The 19,592-nt window shown below is 37.1% G+C and overlaps 1 protein-coding gene across 1 annotated transcript in view; it reads left to right on the top strand.

Moving 5' to 3' along the window:
* The first annotated feature begins 18,683 nt into the window (after positions 1 to 18,683).
* LOC106882261 (coiled-coil domain-containing protein 73) overlaps positions 18,684 to 19,592 on the top strand; it is a 295,558-nt gene continuing 294,649 nt past the window's right edge. Inside the window, exon 1 of the mRNA XM_052976425.2 lies at positions 18,684 to 19,366. The gene's annotated coding sequence lies outside the window, so the exon portion shown is untranslated. The remainder of the gene's footprint in view (positions 19,367 to 19,592) is intronic.

Here is a 19,592-nt window from a genome sequence, read left to right as displayed (position 1 = left end):
AAGCAAGCTTCTTGCAATAACAGGCATACCTCTCTGTATAGAATTACATGGACAGGGCTAAATTTGACAGTTTGCACAAAAGGGAAAGAAATCAATACCTGATCTAATCTTTTTTCAAAAAATCAAAAAATATCAACTACATTATGGCTACAGTTTACTCAAAGTAGCCATCCTCAGCTCCCATCACAGCTTCAAGATGGCTCCAGAACCTGATGCATTCATTCCCATGTTCTTGGGAAGATTTTTGAATACCTTAATCTTGGCTTCCAGCTTGACTTTGGAGTTGCTGATAGAGTAGTTTGTCTTTCTCAAGAATTAGGAGGCCAGAAATTGAGACTGGTGAAGTCATAGAAATTCTCCAACAACTACTTCAGACTCTTTCCAGTTATATGACAAGGAGCCAAACACTGCTGTCATATATATGGCTTTCTAGCAGCAACCCTCTCCAGCCAGGTTTTGACCACAATCTCTAATGGCTTCATGTAGCCATCTGAACTGAGCCTAAGGCCCTGTTCAAAGATGTGGGAATAAATTCTGGCATGCAGACATGGTCAGCATGCCTACTGTATCCCTTCCTGCTCACCACACTTTCATTGTCTCTGTTGCAGCTGTTCATGTCATGTGTTACAGCCTGTAGTAACGCCGTGCGCATGCGTGGAATTAAACAAGCAAGCGTTCCGTTATATTCATAATTTTATATAGGAAAGTCAGGTATACATCTAATGATGTATAACCAACTTTCCTATACTGGTGACCCCCGACGTGATTCGATCACGCAGCCCACTGAGCTGCAATAACCCACTTTCTTATAAAGTGGTGATTCGACGAAGAAACAAACGCAACATGGACTCTGGACTACCAACCTATAACTGGTGAACCCCGACTAAAGAACAAATACGGCCATGGAGACTGAACTACGTATTACCAACACCAACAAGCGCGGGTTTTTTTTTCTCGCCTCTGTTAGAGCGGATGTTTCCACTCACGATAAACAGACAAGAATTACAGCCTGCGACTTTCCAATTGTGTACTCAAAGAACTTGGTATAAAACTCTCACGTGTTCTGACTTTCTTTCTGCTGTGATATCTCACATATATATAGACGGCCTGCTTTTTATCATGTTCTTATATGTCGCATTCACACTCTCACATACACATACATCTTTTATGCCACACAATAACTCTTGTTATTCATTTCATATGGTTGTCTTTTCTATCGTCTCATTACTGGTATTTACGAAATCTATGTTACCGTAGTATAACATAATTACTTGTATATCATTTTTGATATATATTTTGGTGTTCGACCGTGTGACACGTTTAAATAAAAGGAGTCCTCTGTTTTTCCATTCGTCACCATTTCTCCTTTTTGAGTTCGCACGGTCGTTCTTTCATCTTGGGTTAAGAAAATATTTCTTCGAGGTTTTCGCTAATGGTCGTACAGAGATTTGTCTGTCGATCGTCTGTAAAAGCGCACCTCTTCAAACACTCATCACCAAACAGCCTTTTCGCAACCAGCTTTGTTCAACCAAGATTACCACCGTGACGACAACAATTACTACTACCAACTACAAGCATTCCCCCCGACGTCGCCAAGTTTCAACAGATCATTACCACTGTCAACATCATTACCACCACACATACAGAACACAGCTATAGCAGTTCTTGCGCCGACGGCTTCATCAATGTACTGTCTACCACAATGTCGTGCGCCAACAACCCCACCACCAGGGACACACCATATCAACACACTCGGTTTTGTCGACTCTGTTAGAGTGGATGTTTCCACTCACGATCAACAGACCAAATTTTCCTTGTGTAACTTTCATAGAATATTCCGTACCAGGTAAACGGTCACAACTAGCATCTGATGCTCATCTATAGCTCTGCTCCTTGACCACAACTTCCTGAGTACAGACATTCAAAATCAACTTGTGTAACTCTTGTACGAACTGGATTTTTCTCTACAGACACTTTTACTATGTTCTGTGTTTTTTCTCACACACACACTTGTGCACTCATACATTTTCTTTCCTTTCAGGGAAAACAAACAATCAGACTTTTACATCGCGTGATTCCAGTTTCCTGGACAGTTGTCATCACGGTTGTTTTGTCATTATCATTTCATTTGTACATTGCATGCATGTATCACACGAGTGTACATTTCATTTCTTTAATTTTTCTTTGTGTGTGTTTTGTGCTACATCTTGTGGGTGGTTTCCAGTGGCCATCCTGCCTCAGGCGTTCTAACAGATTTAATATTATCGTGCGTTTCTCGCACTGGCAAGGGAGCCCTGTAGTAACGCCGTGTGCATGCGTAGTCTCACGCATGCGTGGAATTAAACAAGCAAGCGTTCCCGCTCAATTCATTCTCTTTCTTGCTGGCCAGCAATAGAGCATGGACGTGTCAAGAAGTGTCTCCAACACCCAACTCTGGAGACAGTCTCTTTATGTGTATAGCTGTCACTCTCCATCTTTCGGACTTACACTCGACAGCTCGCTTACACCTACATAACAACGTCCCAACAACTATGCTCACACAATCAGAAGCTGTAACAACAAGAGCTAAAGATGTATATATTTACCACCTGAATAAATGTTGTATAAGTTGATAGTCTGGAGTTCAGCGTTCCGTTATATTCTTAATTTTATATAGGAAAGTCAGGTATACATCTAATGATGTATAACCAACTTTCCTATAAACCTTTACAGTGTTCACAGAGATTTGAGTAGCAGTCATGATGGAATTTGGATACCAAACATGAATCATCATGATACAGGTAACTCATCTCCAATATTCAGATGTCCTCCATCTCCAGTAACATTTTCGCAACTACAACTTTAATCCTTATGCTTTTCAATACTACTGACTGTTCACCAATTACATCAAACTGTTTCTGAAAAAAAGGAGACAAAAAAAAAAATATCAGCAAATTCAGCCTGAACACACTGTATAAATATCATCATCATTGTTTAACATCTGCTTTCCATGCTGGCATGGGTTGGACAGTTTGACTGAGGGCTCACAAGCCAGAAGGCTGCACCAGGCTCCAATCTGATTTGCAAAGTTTCTACAGCTGGATGCCCTTCCTAACACCAACCACTCTGAGAGTGTAGTGGGTGCTTTTTACATGCCACTGGCACGGGAGCCAGTCAGGCGGTACTGGCAACAATCATGCTCGAATGATGCTTTTTATGTGCCACTGGCACGGGACAAGTCAGGCAGCACTGGTATCAACCACACACAAATGGTGCTTTTTACGTGCCAATCAGGTAGTACTGTCATCGGCCATGACAATGACTTAACTTGACTCAACAGGCCTTTGCAAGCACAGTTTATTGCCCAATGATTGAAGGGTACTCTTAAATGGGCTGGTTATGCTACACTGGCATAGGCCATGGTTACAGTCTTACTTGGCTTGCTGAGTCTTCTCAAGCACAGCATATCTCCAAAGGTTTCAGTCACTTGTCATCGCCTCTGTGAGACCTAACGTACAGAGGTCGTGCTTCACCACTTTATCCCAGGTCTTCCTGGGTCTACCTCTTTCACAGGTTCCCTCTACTGCGAGAGTGTAACACTTTTTCACACAGCTGTCTTCATCCATATGCAACACATGACCATACCAGCACAGTCATCTCTCTTGCACACCACATCTGATACTTCTTATTCTCCAACTTTTCTCTCAGGGCACTTACACTGTGTGTGTATGCACACTGACATTACACATCCATCAGAGCATACTAGCTTCATTCCTTGCAAGTTTACGCATGTCCTCAGTAGTCACAGCCTATGTTTCACTGCCATGTAGCATGGCTGTTCGCACACATGCATCATACAGTATACCTTTTACTCTGAGTGAGAGGCCCTTTGTCTCCAGCAGAGGTAGGAGCTCTCTGAACTTTGCCCAGGATATTCTTATTCTAGCAACTACACTCTCAGAGCATTCACTCCTGCTCCTGACTCGGTCACCTAGGTAACGGAAGCTATCAACTACTGGTAGTAGCTGTTTTCAGCACATTTTTAGTGTTTATTGCCCTTCAGCATTCGCCACACACAAAAACTATCTTCCCAGTTAGCCTTCCTTTGATATTGCTGCACCTTTTATGTATCCATAGCTTACACCGGGTACATCTTATTGAGTTTCCACCTATGTCTTTTCTACAGATCAAGCATGAGCATCTACCTGAAGAGATTTGTGGTTTGTTTGCCTTCCTACTTATTAAGACTATGGTATTTGCTAGACCTTGCTTCCACACCTGAAACTTTTCCTCCAGTTCTGATAGTGACTCAGCTATTAGAGCAAGATCATCAGCATAGAGAAGTGCCCAGGGGCATCCTGTCTTGAATTCCTCTGTTACTGCCTGGAGGATTATGATGAATAAGAGGGGGCTGAGGATTGATCTTTGATGGACCCCTACTCCTACCCGAAATTCTTCACTGTACTCGTTGCCAACCCTCACCTTACCGACAGCATCCCTGTACATTGCTTGTACAGCTCTCACTAACCACTCATCTATCTCTAGTTTCCCCATTGACCACCAGATAAGATATAGCATGGAAAGCGGACGTTAAACGACGACGACGATGATGATGATGATGATATGAAATATATACATACATAAAGTATGTACATACATACATATATAAAATATATACATACACACATATATAAATATACATACATATATATAAAATATATAGGTGCAGGAGTGGCTCTGTGGGAAGTAGCTTGCTTACCAACCACATGGTCCAGGGATCAGTCCCACTGCATGGCACCTTGGGCAATTGTCTTCTACTATAGCCTCGGGCCAACCAAAGCCTTGTGAGTGGATTTGGTAGACAGAAACTGGATGAAGCCCATCGTATATGTATATATATATATATATATATATATGTATGTGTGTGTTTGTGTGTATGTGTATATGTTTGTATGTCTGTTTGTCCTCCCAGAATCGCTTGACAACCGATGCTGGTGTGTTTGCGTCCTGGTAACTTAGCAGTTCAGCAAAAGAGGCCGATGGAATAAGTACTAAGCTTACAAAGAATAAGCTCTGGGCTCGATTTGCTTGACTATAAAGGTGGTGCTCCAGCATGGCCGCAGTCAAATGACTGAAACAAGTAAAAGAGTAAAAGAGTATATATATATATAGACACAGGAGCAGCTGTGTGGTAAGAAGTTTTCTTCCCAACCACATGGTTCCAGGTTCAGTCCCACTGTGTGGGACCTTGAGCAAGTGCCTTCTACTATAGCCTGGGGCTGACTAAAGCCTTGTGAGTGGATTTGGTAGACAGTAACTGAAAGAAGCCCGTCGTGTGTGTGTATATATATATATATATATATATATATATATATATATATATATATATATATATATATATATATATATATAAATGTATATATATGTATGTGTTTGTTGTTTGTGTGTGTGTTTGTCCCCCACCATTGCTTGACAACTGATGTTGGTGGGTTTATGTCCCTGTCACTTAGTGGTTTGGCAAAAAAGACTGATAAGAATAAGTCCTGGGGTCGATATATTCGACTAAAGGTGGTGCTCCAGCATGGCCACAGTCAAATGACTGTAAACAAGTAAAAGAATATATAAATATAAGATATATATATATATATATATATATAAAATAATGTCGACCACTAACGTGGACAGTTAATGCGCTAGAAATAGATCACATCTTGTGTCTATTAAGACCTAAATTGTTCTCAACATGAAATATAGCAGCATACTAAAAACGTGAGCGGGCAAGACATTTAAAATCACCTAAAAAAAGCATTATTAAACAGGAACTAGTTTCGGATTTAACAAATTCTTACCATTTGTCTATTCCTCATCAGCCTGATTTGTAATGTAACCGTAATCATCAGAATCGTATACAGAGTTGCCCACCGCCATGGGTGCGCGTGCATATGGTTCTGCTAATTACAGCTTAATGGTAAAATTCAAAAGTCTTCGTTTTGGCGCGCTAATTCCAGGAATATATCCACAGAAAATATTTACTGCGTCTTATACATTCAGTATGAGAACATGAGTAATGGGTAAAATATTATTATAAAATCTGGTAATTAGTCATATATTAATTAATATCGAATAATTATCAGGAGGCCAGCACATCTAAAGAATCAAAGAGATTCAGAAATATTATCTGCAATCTCAGGGGATTAAGGTACATTTAAAAAAATAACGTCGACCACTAACGTGGACAGTTAATGCGCTAGAAATAGATCACGTCTTGTGTCTATTAAGACCTAAATTGTTCTCAACATGAAATATAGCAGTATACCAAAAACGTGAACGGGCAAGACATTTAAAATCACCTAAAAAAGCATTATTAAACAGGAACTAGTTTCGGATTTAACAAATTCTTACCATTTGTCTATTCCTCATCAGCCTGATTTGTAATGTAACCGTAATCATCAGAATCGTATACAGAGTTGCCCACCGCCATGGGTGCGCGTGCATATGGTTCTGCTAATTACAGCTTAATGGTAAAATTCAAAAGTCTTCGTTTTGGCGCACTAATTCCAGGAATATATCCGCAGAAAATATTCACTGCGTCTTATACATTCAGTATGAGAATTAACTGTCCACGTTAGTGGTCGACGTTATTTTTTAAAATGTACCTTAATCCCCTGAGATTGCAGATAATATTTCTGAATCTCTTTGATTCTTTAGATGTGCTGGCCTCCTGATAATTATTCGATATTAATTAATATATGACTAATTACCAGATTTTATAATAATATTTTACCCATTACTCATGTTCTCATACTGAATATATATATATATATATATATATATATATATATATATATATATATTTATATATATATATATATATATGAGGTGATGCTGAAAAGTTCCTGGTTTTGGGTAAAAGAAAAAAATACTGTAGGATTAGTTAATTATGATTTTATTCAGCATATTCCCCTCTCATATTCACACACTTGTTGCATGATCCTTCAGTTTTTCTATGTCCTATAAAGAACTCGGAAATCTGACCAGGCCTTTCATGACACCCTTAAAGCCAGGAACATTTCAGCATGGCCTCATATACACACACACACCACATCTATATAGAGAGGGGGCAATTTTCATCTCTGACTTAACATAGAATACTGCATTATTTACCTTCAGAGGACTTCTTATATGGACTCATGGGGCATAAAAGCACTTATATTTATAGCATTGACAGATGAGAACTGTCTGCTACAACCTTATTCTGTGTTTTAATAGAACCTCTGTGTTAGGTCAGAGATCAAGATTGCCTGTCACTATCAATTATTTTACACACCACACATATAATTATACATGTCTCTGTATGTGCATCTGTAATTGATATCACATTCAATGTTTTATTGGAAGTCTAAGGAAGATATATTTTGTGCACTTTGAGAAATGGAGGCTTGTTGATTAAGCTTTGTAGAAGTGGTGTGTGTTGGGGTGCAGAGAGTTGCCAGGTATCATGAGCCTAAGAGTGTTGGATTCCCAAAGCTTCACAGACATATATTCTGAACCCTTGGTCTCTAGTGGAAATAATTTTCCATTTTGGGGGCAATGGACGGTTAACTCTATTAAAAGCAGTACATCATTTATTGATATTTCTGTGCTAACTTGATTGCTAGAAAAATGGAAAAAAACTATGTAAAGAAACATAGAAAATCGACTTGAGAACTTCAGTCTCTGAAAGACAACAGGACATCTGGAAAGAGACTTTGAGAACTATGGAAGATAACGGTGTTGGTTGCAGAAGAAAGGAAAAGTCGAGTGATGCCAGTGAGATGTCACTATAAAATAGATGTTGGTACTCAAAAACAAAGGTGGGCTTATGGTGTTGATTCGGTCTGTGAAAAGCTTTTACACTGTAGCAAGGTCCAGAATTGATCATATGCTTTTGTCATGAAGTCTGTCCTGATTATCAACCAAACAGTTTGCAGTGATATTATGCCATGTATGAACACCAACTATAGCATCCTTGAAATTTCCACATTTTCTCTAGTTATTTAGCGAGGTATAAACAAGAGACCAGAGGTGGATTAGATTTCACTGAAGTTACATTTCCACTCTCAACAGGAAAGCATTCTTGCAGAATATACAGCACTGTTAATGAAGCAATTACTCTTTTGCAGCATATAGCTTCCTTTGCTGGATCCAGATAGAAATGAAAGGTGTTCTTCATAATTGCAAACCAACTCTTCCTAGCATCTCAAACCTTATTCAGTTAAAGTTGTCTCAGAACTGAGGTATGTGAAATCATCAACTTGATTGATGGGATCTTCTCTGATGATGGCAATGGATCTTTATTGATTGTGAGCAATGGACTTGGTTTTACTAAGATTAACAAATACTCCATCTTCTGCAGCTAATTCTAGTCTATGAAGTAATTGGATGGAGTTTGATATTGTGTCAAAGAGCAGGGATAAATCATCAGCATAGTCTAGATCAATTATTTTCTGAACTGGATGTCCAATCAATCTTCTTTTCATGAACGTGAAACCAAGGCTGTTTAGGTTGTCAGGTGATATTCTGAGGACATAATCCAAAGTGATCATGAAGCGAAAAGGTAGCAGTGTGTCACTCCAGATTACTCCAGCTTTGATGCCAAAGAAATTTGTATTTCCATCTAGGGATCTTAACATTGATTTGGTGTTATAGAGCATGATTATTACTGCTGTTGTTTCTTCGTGGATACCAGAGGCCAGTAGTATTTTTGCCATTTTACCATGGTGGATAAATTCAAAAGCCTTTGAGAAATCAACAGTCATACTACTTCAAGATTTTTGGCTTTTACTCTGAGTAGACAATGAACTGCAAGCATTTATCTGACTGTTGATCTATTTTTTGAAGCCATTTTGATTTCTTCTGAACATTTTCTCAATTTCTGGTTCTGTCCTGTTGAGTAGGAGTAAATTATAAATTTTTGAAGTGATAGCTGTATGAGTGGTGCCTCTGTAGTTCTTTGTGAGACCCAATTGCTTTTCTTTGAAAATGAGAGTATACAGCCTTCTATCCATTTGTCAGTGTTACCTCCATTGTAGACTGTATTGCAGAAGCCTAACATAATATCATTGATTTCTATTTTTCAGACTTCATGTAGAATGTTATCTAGTCCAGCAGACATTTTTTTAGCTAGTAATGTCTACTTGTTTAATTCAGTTTATTTAGCTTTCTTGCTGAGACTGATATAGGTCTAGTAGTTCTTTCTGTGGCTTTTTGAAATTGGCTTCATCTGAAGGACTTAGATGTATAAGTTTAGCTTGAGCAACTTCTTTGAGGTGTTTTCTCTTGTTCATTATCACTTGGTCATCTCAGGGGAAATGTTTATTAGTTCTTGGTTTTATGACTATGATCTCTTTTGCAACATCTGTGTAGGACATTACAAAATTATTGTATGTTGTGTTGGAGGAATTTTCTTCATTTTCATTTTGTAGTAGCTCAAATCTGTTTCTAACTGCAGTGGTGGATGTCTCTCTTGTTGGTTAAAACTGACCAGTCATATACAGCTCTAGAGGCTGATTTGGTTTTGTAAGCTCTAAGACTGAAGTGAAATTTTGATGTGACAATTTTGTAGTCATTGCCTACTTCTTCAAAAGTATTGTAAGACTGTGTTTAAGGTCCTATTCATCCATTTCTTGTTGATTAGCATATAATCTAGTTGGGCATTTGTGTCATTTGCATAACTATGAGGATTTCTTATGACTTTTGCATTTCATCATCATTTAACATTCGTTGTCCATGCTGGTATTGGTTGAATAGTTTGACAAGAGCTGGTAAGTTGAGGGGTTGTACCAGACTCTAGTCTGATTTGGCATGGTTTCTACAGCTGAATGTCCTTCCTAACGCCAACCGCTCCGAGAGTGTAATGGGTGCTTTTGTGTGAAACCAGTATCAGGGGCCCATTGTATGACACCATTATCTGCCACAACGGTGATTTCACTTGGCTTGATGGGTCTTCTTCTCAAGCACAGCATATTGCCAAAGGTCTCAGTCATTTGTCATTGTCTCAGTGAGGCCCAATGCTTGAAAAACGCTTTTTACATGCCACTGGCATGGATACCAGTTATGTGACACCAACAACAGCCACAACTATGATTTCACTTGGCTTGACAGGTCTTCTCAAGCATGGCACACCACCAAGGTCTTGGTCATTAGTCATTGCCTCTGCGAGGCCCAACATTTGAAGATCATGCTTCACCACCTCATCCCATGTCTTCCTGGGTCTCCCTCTTCTACAGCTTCCCTCCACTCTTAGAGATTGGCACTTCTTCACATTCTACTAATTTTACCATTGGCAGTGTAGGCATGCTACTAAGCCCACCTACCCTTAAATCTTTAAGCAGCATAATAAAAATTCATTCAAGAATAGTAATAGCCTCTTATCAATAAAATCCAGAAACATCACTCATATTCACCAACAAACACAGCAGATGAAGAAGTGATTTCCAATTTTTAATTGGCTCTCTCCTTATCAGTGAGACAAATACCAAAGCACATTGTTCTCATAATTGGAGATGTGAATAGCATCCAAGTCCTTCAGATGAAGCCAATTTCAAAAAGCCACAGAAAGAACTACTAGACCTATATCAATCTCAGCAAGAAAGCTAAATAAACTGAATTAAACAAGTTGCAGCAAACAAGCAGACATTACTAGCGAAACAAAAGTCCACAGAGAAAAGTTGAGGGATCATTTTCAAAATTTGCTTGGGAACATGCCTTCAGAAATGATCAATATCTAATTGAATTTATTCTTGAAAATCAATTAAAAACCAAAGCCTTAGTAAGTAGGAAAGCAAACAAATCACTGATCCCTTCAGGTGGGTGGCTCTACTCAATCTGTAGAAAAGGTGTAGGTAGAAATTCCATAAGATGTATGTAGCATAAGTTATGGATACATAAGAGGTGCAGCAATATCAGAGGAAGGTTCTCAGGGAAACTAGTTTTTGTGTGTGGAAGATGCACAGGTACAACTAACACTAAAAATGTATAGAAAATAGACTCCATCAAATTTTGGGTGGGAGAAGTAGTTGATGAATTTCTGAAGTTAATGCAAGTTATGGAATGTCTTTTGATTGCTAATTACTTATAGTCAAAAGTCCTAGAGACAACTGCAGTACCAGTCAAACTGACGGGTTTCCCAGACCAAGTTTCACAAAAGTATAATTTGTTCTGTGAAGTGGGAAGAAATCCAAAAGACAAAGTATTTTATGTCTTGCATTCCATTCCCTACAACCATCTTGCTTTCCAATGATAGTGACATTTCCACTATTTTCAGGGTTTCAGGATTTCACTGTGACCCTGGCAGGGTGGCTGACAGGTGTTACACCTTGCCAAAAGACAACCTGTGATTTTGTCCAGGATGCTTATTGAGTATTTGCAGCTAACCTGTATTTCTACAGCCCATTTCCCTATGTGCAAACTGGGGACTTGATGGATGGTAGTTATCATCACCACCCATTTTGTAAATGGGTTAATTTAATCATTCTTTTCAAAGTATTATTAAAATGGATAAAAAATCCATAACTTTTATCTTCTACTAATAAATCCAGAATCAAAAATAGTAAATTAAGACGTTGCCTTGATCTCTCTCTAAAGGCAACCTATCAAACCACATTATCTCTTTGCCTTTTCTCTTTCCACTGTATCATTATTACAATTCTGCTGTTCTTCCCAAAATTTTTCTATATTGTCAATCATCTACTGCTTCCTACCTCTCCTAACTCATGCATTATTGGTCATCCCCCAGCCCTTATCTGCCATTCACTACAAGCACCCTTCAGTCCTACTCAGCCTTTACAGCTGTTACTTACCTCCCCTCACCCATACCCCATCTCATTACCCCAACACTCTTACAACCTCCTCCATTCTCTCTACTACTTCATACAGTGAAGGTCCACACAGACACCTCATCACCACTATTCTTATCTCTTCTTAGCTCTATTCAAAATGTGAATAGTCATGTAGCTCTTCTACAGCAAGAAACCTCTTCTGTTCTAGCTCCTTCTCTCATACTTTAACCCTTCATCTCTATACATGAAGCTGCCACCTTAGAGTTAGTGCTCTTGCAAACATGGTGACTGTACTAGTGCCAGTGGCACAAGAAAAACACCCATTATAAGCATGTTGGCATTAGGAAGGGCATCCAGCCATAGTAACCATGCCAAAGGAGATACTGGAGCACAATATAGTTCTGGGACCCATTGGATCCTATCAAGTCAGCCAACCCATGTTAGCATGGAACATGGACATTATAGGCACAGGAGTAGCTGTGTGGTAAGTAGCTTGCTTACCAACCACATGGTTCTGGGTTCAGTCCCACTGTGTGGCACTTTGGGCAGCTGTCTTCTGCTATAACCTTGGGCCAAATAAAACCTTGTGAGTGGACTTGGTAGATGGAAGCTGAAAGAAACACATCGTATTTTTTGTTGTTTATGTTTTGTGACGTCCTGTGCCCACATATGCATATGTATATAGGTATACATTTAAGTATGTATGTATATATGCATATATATATATTATTTGTATTATTATATGATAGAATGCTATGCATCCTTTTCCAATTAAGTTTTATCTTAATAACTCCGATGCGACTCTATTCTTCCTATTATTCTTTCGTTTTTTCTCTCTTCTCCCACTATTCTATCCATTTACTCTGTCATTTTCTCCTTTCCTTTCTCTTATTCTTTTACCTCCTCTTCTCCCACTATTCTATCCTTTTACTCTTTCATTTTCTCTCTACCTTTCCCTTGTTCTTTTGCCTCCTCTTCTCCCACTATTCTATTCTTCTACTCTTTCGTTTTCTCTCTTCCTTTCTTTTGCCTCCCCTTCTCCCTCTCTTTTTTTCTCTCTTATCCTCTCCCCTTCCCAGTTCTCTGTCTGTCACTCTCTCTCGCTAACTCTGCCTCCTTTGCTCATGTGGCTCCCACGTGACCATTGGCCATTTTTCTTTCTTCTCTTGTGTTTCCTTCTTTCTTCTTGTTTCAGCTGGACAGGGAAGACGTACTGTTCTCTGTCTCCTGTCCAGACTTGTTTCTTCGCGTTCGCCACCACAGCCTTGTTTAGGCTTAGCAGCCCTTCCTGTTTGTTTTCACTCTCCTGTTTTTGTCACCAATCTTGACCCTTCACAAGATCACAGATTTTATTTAATTTGCTTTACGGAAGAAACTGTCTTATCGAAGGTATATCTTGTTGTGAATTGCTCAAAATATGGATTAGAAAAACAGCCGACAACTGATGAAGGGTCGTTCTTTGTGTTGCTTGTCTTGTTTTCCATTTGTTTCTTTCGTTGCTTGCAAAAAAAGTCCTTATTTCATGTCCTCATATTTTGTATTTCTTCTTGTTTATGTTTTGTGACGTCCTGTGCCCACATATGCATATGTATATACATATACATGTAAGTATGTATGTATATGCATATATATACATACATACATACGTATATATATATATATATATATATATATATATATATATATATATATATATATACAGGGTGTCCACAAAGTCTGGGTACATGGGGATTAACACATACTTTAAGAAGTTATTATTTCTTATATTTAATTGTTTATGTTATGATTTTATTTACTCCATGTATCCAGACCTTGTGGACACCCTGTATATTATTATATTATTATTATTATTATTATATATATATATATATATATATATATATATATATATAAATTTAGTAAAGGGAGTAAAACGCATATTTTAACTGAATACTTTTATTTCCAACATATGTTTCGAAGATTACAAATTATACCTTCCATAGGAATAGGTGATGTTGATAAGAAAGTAATCTTCTCTTCAGGGAAATGCATGGGAACTAGCTTAAACGTCTTACGTTTAAGCTAGTTCCCATGCATTTCCCTGAAGAGAAGATTACTTTCTTATCAACATCACCTATTCCTATGGAAGGTATAATTTGTAATCTTCGAAACATATGTTGGAAATAAAAGTATTCAGTTAAAATATGCGTTTTACTCCCTTTACTAAATTTATATATACTCAAGTACCCCAAATAACAAGGAGTTTCTACCTCATAAACAGGAGTTACACCACAGTCATTTTGTGATCTTTGCTACCCTGGTATCTATTAACCAATTTATTTTGTCTGAGTTAATTATTAACTAGGAGAAAATAAATGCATATAATATATATATATATATATATATATATATATATATATATATATATATATATATATATATATATATATATATATATGTATGTATGTATGTATGCGTTTGTTCCCCTACCATCACTTGACAACCGATGTTGGTATGTTCATGTCCCTTGTAACTTAGTGGTTCGGCAAAAGAGAGTGACAGAATAAGTATTAGGCTTGCAAAGAAAAAATTGTGGTGTTGATTTGTTCGACTAAAGGTGGTGCTCCAGCATAGCTGCAATCAAATGAATGAAACAAGTAAAAGGATAAAAGAATAAATTATGATAATGATGTATGCATGCAAGTTTGTGTGAGAGAGGGAGAGTTTCAGGTCTTCTAGTACAGTGTTTCTCATATAGTAAGCAGGTCCTCCTGGACAGTGAGGGGGCGGGGTTTCTAGGAGGACTGAAAATGGGATGGACAAAATATCATGTTAATAAAAATGATTTCTGACATTTTAGACTTGTGAAACATCATGATAGAGAAAGAGAATTATATGGATACAAACTCTGGTTTGTCTTTTCAATAATAGAAAAGGAAAGTATGTCAAAAAATTTCACTAATATTCAGAAGCAGATCTATTTTTCGTCAGTTAGTGAAAAGCTGCTCTGTTCTAGTGGATGGTTTATTGTGCAATCTCTGTTGCTATAATTCAGGTTAAAGGTACAGCAGGAAAAGGAAAGACAATGTCATTTTAGGAAATTGCCAAATTGTTCTTTTCTGTTAAATTCTATTAAGTTCTGTTTGTATGAATTAAATGCATAAAACATGTAATTTGCTAAGACAGAGGTCTGTCTTTTGTACATGAACTAAATTAGGAGTAAACATTAGAGCTGGCAGAATTGTTAATGCATTGGACAGACTTAACAGCATTTCTTCATGCTTTATATTCTGCCGAGGTCAACTTTTCTTTTCATTATTTCAAGGTTGAGCAAATAAAAATCCGTTGAGTGCTGGAGTTAATGTAAATGACTAACCTCCTCTCTCAAAGTTTCGGTCCTTATGCATATAGCAAAAAAGAATTAAGGCAATCCTTCAATATTAGTTGCGTAAATGTCAAAATCTAGAGCTGATTGTTCAGCAATTTCCATAATTTTTATTTATTTACTTCTGTTTTCATGTCCTGTTGAACTTGACATTTGCCTTTCAAGTCCGTAAGGGAACTGAAAGGTGAAACACATGCTTGTACATGTGCACACATCCATTGACTTTCATGTCCATGACGTCAATAGTGAGACACACACTCGCACACACACATTCACTCACACATACACACACACATATATATATACATACACTCGTACATAAAGTTGAACACACACACACACACTTATGCATGTACACACACAATCATAAAAAAACATAAACAATTTTCAGTATATTGATAATATAAAAACGTTAGTGAGAAATAAACCCCAGCTATTGTGTATGTACAGAGGGTACATACACATATATGCACATAAATTTGCCCAAACATATATACATGCACATAAATATGCACAAACATATATACATGCACATAAATACGCACAAACATATATACATACACACACATACACAAAAAAAGTACTTGTACATGTACTTTTAGATCACACATGTAAATCTGCATACATATATACATACAAGATGTATGTATTTATGTATGTATGTGTATATGAAAGATAATGGGTGTACATGTATGGGTGTGTTTGTGTGTGCAAGTGTGTTTAGCTTTATGTATGTGTTTGTATGTATGTATGGATGTTAATTGAAGTGTACAGTATTATATATCCTTTACAACCGATCTTACTGATTGGTTTCACACTAGGGGTTCACTGAAGTGTTAGGTAACAGTCTAATTATGTAACCCTGAGCTCTTCAGAGGTTGCTGTTATGGAATGAAATATGGTGACTACACAGTGGACACCCACTCAACAGACTGTTTTCCACCACCACCAATATAAGACCCCACACATATTGTACTTTTACAAACACTGCATGCATATGTAAATGTTCCAAGAATTTAACCAAAACATGAAAGAAAACACACTAACAAAACACAGATGTGCATGCCCCACACTCCATACAAAGGTTATACATATAGCACCCATTCCATCTCCACAAGAACACCAACCTTAAAGACACACATTTTCCACAGACTCTTTTCCAGAAAATTCTCACTGATTTGCAACAAAACCACCCCCAGAGATGATGCTTTTGATACCAAGGAACATAACTCTTAACCTAATCCCCAACTCGATTCATTTCATCATCTTTTTCAAAGCAACTACAAACCAGATGTGTCTACTCGAATCAAGGTAAAAAAAAAGTTACGGGAATAAAAACACAGGAAAAGACACAGGGGTTTTGTCTGGGGTGGGGGTCTGAGGGCGGTTTTGTCCAGATTCCATAAATTAATTGTGACTTTTTTCCCTAACCAAAATTGTGACTTTATTACTGTAACTTTTTTTTCTTTCGACTTTATTACTGGTCACCGTCTACTCACCTCTAACAATGGAGAGCAGTCACCATATTTTATTCCATAACAGCTACCTCTGAAGAGCTCAGGGTTACATAAGTGGACTGTTACCTAACACTCTGTTGAACCCCAAGTGCAAAACTGATTATGGTCAGATTGGCCATAATGGCTATAATACTGTATACTTTCATTAATATACCCACTCTACTGAGTGCATTTTAACCTGATTTATGGACTAGATGGTTTACACACACACACAAATATCGGTTTCAACAGGACATGAAAACAAAAGTAAATAAATAAGAATTCTTTACGTAAATTACCAAACAATCAGCTGTGTATTTTGACATTTATGCGACTAATATTGGAGGATTGCCAGAATGAAATTGGTAAAAGTTCAAGAATAGTATGAAATCACAAAAGAAAATGTTTTTTACTAACAAAGCAACAATGTTGAGGTCATAAATTGACATATTCTTTAACTGCTCTAATATTTAACTATTTCTAGTTGATTCAAATTTTCAATTTTATTCAAGTCGAAAATAAAATAAAAATTAAACAAACGCAAACAAAAAATAACATTAGTTCTAACCTATAATCAAACATGTTCTAGCCTATCTTTTTGTATATCAAATACTGCATTATTAAATCAATCATTTGTTTTTGAGATCGTAGGCTGCTATTTCAGTTAGTCCGGAAGAGTCACAACATCGAGGTCCTCTCGTTGTAAATCAAATGTTCAAAAATGTTTCCATTTTTATTACAAAAGAGGATCTATTTTAAAACGGGGGCCACATTTTTCATTAATGTTTTACGTAGTCTTTTTGGTACGGAAAGACTTTCAAACTTCATATATTTATCTATTTTGTGTTATAGAACAGAAAAATATTTTTGTATTCGAATTTATTTCATGTAAAAAATTGTCTTATTTCGATAATTTCAACCAATCACTGACAAGTATTCAGTTGTTTACATTTACTCCTTTGGCTGATTAAGCGATGTAAAGCGTATTTAATATCCATACCTTCGTTTTATTTGCTTTTTTCATTTTAAATTTGCTTTAACCCTAACCCTAACCCTAACCCTAGGGTTAGGGTTAGGGTTAGGGTTAGGGTTAATTGTTTCAGAATCGTTTGTTTATGTAGTCGGCACTTAATGTATATCGGCTGAATGGACGTCAGTGATTGGTTGAAATTACAGAAATACGACAACTTTAACATGGAATAACTTATGGATTTCTTTTTTTTTTTAAGAAGACTAAGAGAAAAAGATGTTTTATATGACACATTCTACCAGTGTTCCAAGTTTCAAAGTGTTTCGTTAATGAAAAATGTGGCCCCCGTTTTAAAAAAGATCCACAAAGGAAGCTATTTACATTTTATATTAAACATTTGGATCTTTTCAATCTCAGTCACAGATTTTTTAATTAATTTTTTTTAACTAGGAGTGGCTGTGTGGTAGGTAGCTTGCTTACCAACCACATGGTTCCGGGTTCATTCCCACTACGTGGCACCTTGGGCAAGTGTCTTCTACTATAGCCTCGAGCAGACCAAAGCCTTGTGAGTGGATTTGGTAGACGGAAACTGAAAGAAGCCCGTCGTATGTGTGTTTGTATCTGTTTGTCCCCCCAACATCGCTTGACAACCGATGCTGGTGTGTTTATGTCCCCGTAACTTAGAGGTTCGGCAAAAGAGATCGATAGAATAAGTACTAGGCTTCCAAAGAATAAGTCCTGGGGTCGATTTGCTCGACTAAAAGGCGGTGCTCCAGCATGGCCGCAGTGAAATGACTGAAACAAGTAAAATAGTAAAATAGTAAACAGTTTGAAACTTCGGATACTGGTTGAATGTGTCACGTAGAACACGGTTTACTCTTTACGTTTTTGACAACAAAAGTTCTTTTATAGGGAATGGGTGAGAAAAACAGAAAGTTCTTTGGTAATCTTCAAGTTTAGGGGGATAAAAAAAATAAATAAAAATATTCAAGGGAAGTAACTGAACGTCTTGCCAGTATTCTCCGTACTACTCTGTTTATAAATAAATCACACACGTGATTTGATTGACATTAACTGTTTATATATAAATCACACACGTGATTGAATATCATAGTTTCTTATGAGAAATCGAAAATGCCTCGTGGAAGACCGGCTGCACAACATCTTATTGTTGCTGAAAACGAAATCCTCAATCTCATCTTATCTATATGAATTTCTATGGCGGAATTCAATCCCAAAAGAAAAAAATTTTTGTTTATTTTTTGGCTGCCATTTCTGAAGTTTATAATGTCGAGTAGGTGAATTTCTAGAACTGCATGGTGACCCTCACTCGGCGAGGTCGTGTTCATTGAAAATAGATATATTTTAATGAAATTTTTTACAGTGCAATATATTCAAACATCTGGAGCATAACTGTAGAAAATTTCATTAATAAATATCTATTTTTAATGAACACGATCTCATTGAGATCAGCATGCAGTCCTATAAATTTATCTGTTGAATTTCATTATCATTTCCATCGACAAAGTTCTCTCCATGCACAATTGTTTCTTTTCTGCCTGCTGTTTTTGACTCCGTTCCGTCGGGTACTTCTGCAAACCATTTCGTTTCCGTTTTGGAAAAAGAAAAAAACATTTTAAACTTTATAAGAAAAAATTCCGTCGCATGCTGTTTTAGAAAAAAAAAAAGCACGTGTGTGATTTATTTATAAACAGCTAAAAGAAAACGGATAATAATGGTAAGTCGTTCAGTTATTTCCCTTGAATATTTTTATTTACTTTTTTACCCCCCTAAACTTGAAGATTACCAGTTCTTTTATAGGGAATACATACGTGTGTATATTTTTCCATTTTATCCAATGTGTCCTCTCGTTTATATATTGTTAGCATGTGACATTGAGAGAGATTTGGTTATTTCCAACTATACAGGTTCTCACATTTTCTCACACACATACATACATGCAT

The sequence above is a fragment of the Octopus bimaculoides genome, chromosome 25 (assembly GCF_046866305.1).
Source record: "Octopus bimaculoides isolate indiv1 chromosome 25, ASM4686630v1, whole genome shotgun sequence".
Taxonomy (NCBI): Eukaryota; Metazoa; Mollusca; class Cephalopoda; order Octopoda; family Octopodidae; genus Octopus; species Octopus bimaculoides.
Note: the sequence above shows the minus strand (reverse complement) of the source record. Positions and strands in the feature narration are given on the sequence as shown.